This window comes from Equus quagga, unplaced genomic scaffold, assembly GCF_021613505.1.
Source record: "Equus quagga isolate Etosha38 unplaced genomic scaffold, UCLA_HA_Equagga_1.0 HiC_scaffold_2864_RagTag, whole genome shotgun sequence".
Taxonomy (NCBI): Eukaryota; Metazoa; Chordata; class Mammalia; order Perissodactyla; family Equidae; genus Equus; species Equus quagga.
The window spans coordinates 12,100-19,606 of record NW_025793449.1 but is presented as its reverse complement, the minus strand read 5'-3'; the positions used below and the strand labels follow the sequence as shown (position 1 = coordinate 19,606).

The following is a 7,507-nucleotide window of genomic DNA, read 5'->3' as shown; positions in this document are numbered from 1 at the left end:
GTGTTCAGAGACTGCTCCTCCCCTGCTCCCACAGAGCTGTGTATCTCTCTTAGTGCACTGTCCCCCTTGCCCTTCCATGTTTGTATGTATGTGTCTCCCATTCCCACCAGCTTGTAAGAGCCAGGAAAGTCTAATCCATCTTTTACTTTCTCTGAATCCTCCCAGGGCAAAGCACAGGGCCTGGGATATAGTACACACTGAGCAAACGTGGCCAATTTAACCGTAAAGTAAAATATCTGCCTGACCTTTGAAGCTTGCTGGTGTGACAGCAGTACTTGGAATGAGTCTTCCCGTTCCAATGTGGCTTTCCAACATTATTGTGGGGAATAGTAAACTGGAGTCAGGAGACTTGAGCCACACCACCTTCTTGGTGACTTCTTTTAAGACCTTGGGGAAGACACTTAATGGTTTTGCTTCCGTTTTTTCATCTATAAAGTGGCAACAATAATATCTATGGACAGAGTTGTAGGGAGGACCAAATACAACAGCACAGGTTATCAGGCATAAGGCATTACATTGATTCCTTATGTTTAAAACAAAAAGGCAAACCATTTTCTGGTAGCACATAGGGCTATAACGAGCATTAAAACCAACCTTTAAATAGAAAACTTTATTTTTAGATGATCCAGGGGGTCTTTCTTCCAAGATCAGCCTAAGATTTTTTCGGAGGAAACTGTATTCTCATTGTCCTGAAATTTGAAGCAACCATTTGCCTATTCTGACTTGTTGATGAGAAATCACCACTACTGCCACCCTTTTAGCCTCCGAAGGGATTGTAAGCTTTGTCTTGATGTGATGGCTCAAAAATAAAATCTACCAAAGGCACGTTTTCTAAGCCTTGTCTGGCTCTACCCATTAGAAAAGTGTGAGCTACTGTTCTATCAAAACTAATTATATTTTAAATCTACAACCAAGTCTCAATTACCAAGGTTAATGGGACTACATGCATACATAATTCTCTCTTACATTTATACAGTGCTTTTAACTTCTTCAAAGCACTTTTCACTGTACTGCATATATAAAACAGAGGCATTTTTTAAAATCCACAAATAAGGTAAAAAATAAATCTTAAGATCAATAATTTCAACTGTGTACCTGTCAAAAGCTATTAGAACTTGCAAAATTGTCTAATAGGACTTTCATTGCCCTACTCTCCTCTCGACCCCTCTCAACTAAGGCCAGAAAAGACCGAAAGATCTGGAGGAATCTCCAGAGGAGAGGAAGCCAGAGAGGGAAGGAAGACAAGGACCTGGGCCATCCACAGCCTGGATCATTAGCTCCAGCGTAATTGAGAATAACTGACTGTATGTGTGACTATGGCCAGAAAATCCAGAAAGAGATGAAAAGGCAAAGAAAATGACGTGTGAGTAACAGTATTTACAGGGTCTGTCTTTGTCATTCTCTCAACAAGCATTATTGAGTGCCTACTGTAATGACAGGTGCTTTCAACAAAGAGGATGGACACAGCAATGAACAACCCAGGCAAGACTGCTATTTTCATAGTGATGACCTTCCTGAATGGTGCAGACAGACAACAAACACAAAGACACACAACTTCACATAAACAGATAACTTCAGGTGGCACTAAGCTCTGTGGAGTCCATAAACACAGGAATGTGATAGAGCCTTGGGGAGGGGATGCTGTTGTAGATAAGGTCACCAGGGAAGGCCTCAGGGTATCTGAGCTGTAATCTGCGAGAAGAGCCCACCCTGTGCAGGTCTGCAAACCAGATGATGGAATGAGTGAACTCGCCAAGTATGCTAGAGGGAGAGGGGTCCAGGCCAGTTTCAAGGGGTTCCAGGAAAGTCACTGTTCTGTGGTTATTCACTTTGTGTCCTTTTGGGGATATTACTAAAACCTCTCCAGGACCCCGGATTTATTGCCTCTACAATGTGAGTTGCTAACACTGATCACCTGGACAGGGGAGCGCTGAGAAATAATGGGTAAACAATTGTGAGGAGCCACATAAATGCTAAATAATGCTCACAGTAATAAGCTTTTATTAAAGTCAGCACCTTGATAGGCAGCTCACAATCAGATACCTTGGCAAATGTGTGAATTGACGTGGCTGCTCCCTGTGCACACCAGCACCATCCTTTAAAACAGAAAAAAATAAATGAGCCTATGGTCATGATATTCGAAGTAGTTAGTGATCAAACAACTGTCTGGAGAGAAAGCTGGTGTGTGAAGTGTACAATGGGAGCAGGAAGATAACGGCACATCACAGCCCAGCTCACGCAGAGGATAACTCATGAATTGACTGGATGCTTGCTGGTGCACACACCATCCACTCCAGGGTGGTACTCTAACCCCATCAGGACTAGGTGCTGCCACCAAAAGCCCCAGCAGACAGGAAGGGGAGTAAGAAGGAGCCAGAACAGAAGCATCTCTGGCAGCAGCCCTCTCTGGCCCTCTTGGCCTTGGAAAGCCACCCCTGGGGGAGGACTGAGCAGCCAGCACCAAGGGCCCTAACTTGGAAGGGCACCAAGGAAGTGGTGGGGGGGGTGTGAGGGAGGAGGGATGAGCATTGCATTTCTCCCTACGAGAATGAAATATCCCAACGCCAGGAGAGACTTCAGTTGTCGTTAAAACTGAGCCTCCCCACACAGAGATATGAGTCCACCCGTTAGAAGCAAATCTTCCTCCCCCAAAACCTCCCCCCAAAATATAACATTAACATCACAAAAAATGAATTCTTTTTTGTGGGTCCTACCATCTCTTTGATATAAATACACAAGTGCCTAAACATTCTTTCCCATCTTCCATCCCACATCGGCAATCAGATTGTGAAACACACACACACACACACACATACACACACAAGCACATGCTCACACAAATACCACACAAACCCAAGCACATGCTCACACAAATACCACACACACCCAATTCCTTTGTTAAGCCCTGGCTCAGCTATTATAAGGTACCTGTGGAGTGTAGGTCACATAGCAGAAAAATTTAAATTACTGTTGCTTCTACTCTGAAAAGCAGACAGGAAGAAAAGACAATAAAAAAGAAAACACTTATTTTAAGGCTGAGACTAAACACTCTACTCCACGTTGACTGAGGTCACTTTCCCACTGTGGGATGGGGAGAATCGAGATGATCTCTGAGGTGCTATGAACCCACAGTGCAGACTTCATGTTTTGAGGCTTGACTAGAAACGACGGGGACGTGAAAAAGAACATGGCGAGATAATCCTAGTCTTCAGGAAATTATGGTTTAAACTGGGCTGGAGAAAGACCAAGATCCTCAAAAAAATCTAATTGATTTTAACCAAATGGAGTAATTTTAAAATGTTAAATACACTGGGATATCATATTAAAAGTATTCTGGGAGAGCATGCCGCATGGGACGTGGTAAGTGCTGAATTTTCTGCTGCTAAGGGAGGCATTCCTATCTGCCAGTGTCTCATGCTGCTCAGACCTGAATCATTCATTTAGGTAGACCATTTGTCCAAGTGCGTCATTTCCCAAAACAGCCAATGAAGGAATCCAGGGAGAACTGTCCTGAGGAGATGTGGTCATCTTCAAGGCCAAATCAGTCTAGACTAATATGGTTTTTAGCAAGACTGCCCAAAGGGCTTCTAGACTTTGGTAAGTGTTGTTAATGCCTTGGTAACAATGGACTGTTGATAAGGTGGGAGATAATGTCAGAAGGAAGGAAGGTACCCGCTCACATCTTTTGCTTTTAACTTAAGCTAACCCATAAAATCCATTATCAAACCCCAAGGAATGCTCCCAATTATTGTCTTGGACCCTTCATTTTGCTTTGCTTTGTTTTTTTTTTTTCAACTCTCTATTTCTGTTTTTACCTGGCACTGACTTGCTTGACTCCTCTTCTCCTCTCAGCTTCTGGCTCTGTGCTCCCCCTTTAGACTTGATGAGTAATTTTGGTTTTCCTGCTTTTCACCTTTGGCACCCCTTCAAAAATGGGTTAGGTTTATCTTCTGGCTCTTTCTACTTCTGACTGCTTGGAAGTTTGGATCATACTTAGCCAAGTTTTGATCCCAGGACCTTTCCCTGGCTTTGACCTGTCTCAGTGGCATCTGTGCTGGGCTTGACTCCTCCAGGTGAGGGCGTTGGCAAGAGGGAGGATCAAGCAAAGATCAAGCAAGGAAACAGGAAGAATACCTGGCTCAGCTTAAACTGTGCAGGGCACTGAGGCCTTGCTGGCTGTCCAGTCTCTGACTCCTTCTTCCTCTGCTGCTTTCATTCCCTCCCGTCTCTGACTTTCAATTTTTATTAAGTTTCCACCTTCTGACTGGTCAATCCTCTTCTAGCATCCCTTTGTAAGATTGAAATGGGAGTGGGAGTGATATCCATTAGCCAAAATAAGTTCGATAGCTGGGAGAAACTGCTGAATCTCTGGTGTCTTTATAGCACTTATCAAATCCCAATTAACCATATTAGTTGGCAAACTGCTCTGGCTTCCCAGGGAGTCAGCTGGTAGGTGAGTCAATAAATATCTGTCAGATGGATGGATGCACACACACTAGTTGTGTAGCATGGCATCAGGTACTTTAAATAATACAAAGTATAAGACTTCATCCTTGGCTGAAGAAGGACATCTTCTCACGGCCCTTCACAAAAGGACTGTTTGGAAATATCACCAAGCGCTAGACCAGCTTCGCTATTTCTTCTAGAAAACAAGAAGAAATCTCTTGTTTCAAGAGATGTTTGTGTCATCTCTTAATGCACAACTGGCTTCATGTGGGCAAAAGGGAACGTGAGCAAAGCCCTGGTTAAAGCATAACAGACACCCTTGGGCTAATGAACTATCGAAGGTATTAGTGTCAGTGGATTTTCTACATAACTGCTTTGTAAACAGCAACACGCATAAACCATAAACAAGGAGAATGAAGTGAGCACCCACAGACCCACCACTCATGTCAAATCATACAATGTTGATATCACCCCAGAAGCCTCCACTCTCCTGTCTGATAATCTTTCACTTACTTTTCTTTATAATTTCATCACCTTTATAAACTCCCATAAAACATTTAGTTATATCCAGTTTGGGGATCAAAATAGATTAAAAAACAACAATTGCAGGTGCATTCAACATTGGACATGAAAAAGAAAACTGGTCTTTTAATAAGATACTTGAAGTGTACACTTTCCGTAGGTGATCAAGACATTTACTCTTTCATCCATTTTTATGTTTGCTGACTGCCAATCACTCTACTCCTTAATACTTCAAAGGTATTTTTCCCAAAGCTGCCTTTTGTCTTACACTAAAGCTTTCCCGGACTCAAGTGAATTTTGAAGGAGATTGAGCTCATCATGATGAAATGGATGTTGACATTCCATAACCATCATTGTAATTATTCCTAATTTGTACTTTGCTTCAAAAACTCTCTTCCCTTGCCCCCTAAAGTCTGTACTTTCAGAATAGCAACTACAGCTTTAATTATACCTGACAATAAACTACTCTCACCACAAAATCTTGTTAATCACGGTGTATGTTACTATCTTCAAATATCCTGTTTTTTTAAAACTGCATTTATATGAGGTTCCCAAAGAGTTACAATATTAGCAATGAATGTTTTAACTGTTTCTGTAATTACTGTTTGTAATTACTACAAATCAAAGTTGTGCAAACTTTGGATTGGAGGCTGGTTGAATTATCTACCAAACTGGGGTGAATGGTCCTTTAATCAACCGTATACTGAACAAATCTACAGAGTAAAAACTGAGATGGAATTTGAGTGACTTGGTGTCCATCGAGAATCAAATCTGATGCTGTAGTGTTAACAAGGGACTTCAGGTCCAGAATAATTCTGTTAATCACACTTCTTCCAAATTAGTCAGTTAATGTTGTGGGTCCTGATGAGACAGGATTTAGGAAGGCAGAGAGCGGTGGGGAATGCTCCTGGTGATAGGAACCTTAGAGCAAAGGACAGAAGACAAAAGGAGAAGGCTGTATTCGTGAGAAGTGAGCTGGACCATAACCGCTATAATTATAAGCTTATAATGTCACCACACTGCTTTCTGTAATGTAATATTTTTGTTGTCGTTTATTTTCCTTGATTCAGGTTTTGTATTTTTCATGATGTAATAGTGAGATCTAGTCTCATTTTTCTGTGTATTTGGATACATTGAGTAGAGTGCTCTGGCTGAGTAAAGAGTTTCACATATGGGAGACTTGAGAAACAAGAGTGGCAAGGAAAGTTAGGTCAGATTATGAAAATTCTTAAAATGTTTATATTGGACTTAATCCTTCAGAAGTCATTTAGTGTTCTCTTTTCTTTTTTTGTAATTGAGAGTACCAGGAGAAAAGGAGTGTTTTTGATGATCTATTTTATTTTATTTCTTTCTCTTTTCTTGGAGGAAGATTGGCCCTGAGCTAACATCCATGCCCATCTTCCTCCATTTCATCCGTGGCTCGCCTGCCACAGCATGGCCTGATAAGCAGTGTATAGGTCTGTGCCAGAATGGGAACCTACAAACCCCAGGCCGCCAAAGAGAAGCACACAAACTTAACCTCTACACCACCGGGCTGGCCCCATTTTTGGTGATTTCTAAGGGGTAAAAACTAGGCAGGGAGATTAGGTAAGATGATATAGCAAAAATTCAGGCATTAAGAAATAAGGTTAGACTAGACTGGCGATGGCGGCCATGGATTGGAAAGGAAGGAAGGATGGATGCAGCACCATAAGGGAAAAATTTGCTTCTTTCCCTTTGTCTTTTCAGCCATTTGGGCTTAACGGTGTTCAGTGCTCCTGATTTATTTCCTTTCCCATTTATATTTTCCTTCTTCCCTTGATAATCTACTTTTGCTTTCCCATTTTTCCCTCTCTTCTCTCCTTGGTTTGCATTCTTATCACCTTCCCTGATAGGACGATGACTGAATCAGGCAGGTAGACATCAAATGGGAGATCTGAGTAGAAACTAACTATAAGATTTACTAATTAGAGTATGTTGCTGCTTAAAACATTTTTTTAACCTTTCATCTGCAGTTAAAAAGAAGAAAAGAAAGGTGAGGAGGCAAAAAAGGAGAAGAGAGGAAAAGGGAGAGACTCATTTATCCATTCATTCAAGAAGTGCTGTGTTTCCAGAGAAAGAGAGAGTGCCAAAGAAATAGAGAAACACCACACAATAATTTGTGTTATTGTAGTTGTATCATCTATTTCCCCTTCTAACTCAGTTGGGTAAAGTAGAGATGCCAGATGGGAGGCTAAAGACTAAGGTGACATGGGCAGTCTCCCTCCCTCCCTTATTGCCTGCTGCTTCTCATATCAAAAGATGGAGTCTACATCCCTCCCCCTAGGCCTCAGTGACTGGCTCAACCAATAGGATGCTGTGGAGGTGACTTTCTGGGACTTCTGAGGCTAGGCTGTAAGAAGCCTGGTCTTTTGGAATATTTCCTCTTGGGATGCTTTCTTTTGGAACCCAGCCACCACTCTGAGAGATGCCCAAGTCACATGAAGAGGCCACATGCAGGCCCTCCAGTTGGCAGCCCCGAATAAGATAACAGCCAGCATCCTCAGCAAACACAGAAATG

The 7,507-nt window shown here is 42.1% G+C and overlaps 1 long non-coding RNA gene across 2 annotated transcripts; it reads right to left on the bottom strand.

Annotated features, from left to right (window-relative positions):
* Positions 1-53: 53 nt before the first annotated feature.
* On the bottom strand, positions 54-3,809 carry LOC124232158 (uncharacterized). 2 transcript variants are annotated; one of them, XR_006886784.1, is made up of 3 exons: positions 2,044-3,809; positions 595-689; positions 54-428 (listed from the first exon to the last, which is right to left on the bottom strand). It is a non-coding gene; the product is annotated as an uncharacterized LOC124232158 (long non-coding RNA). The 2 variants fall into 2 exon arrangements; XR_006886783.1 differs by having other exon boundaries at positions 56-387.
* Between the last annotated feature and the right edge of the window lie 3,698 nt (positions 3,810-7,507).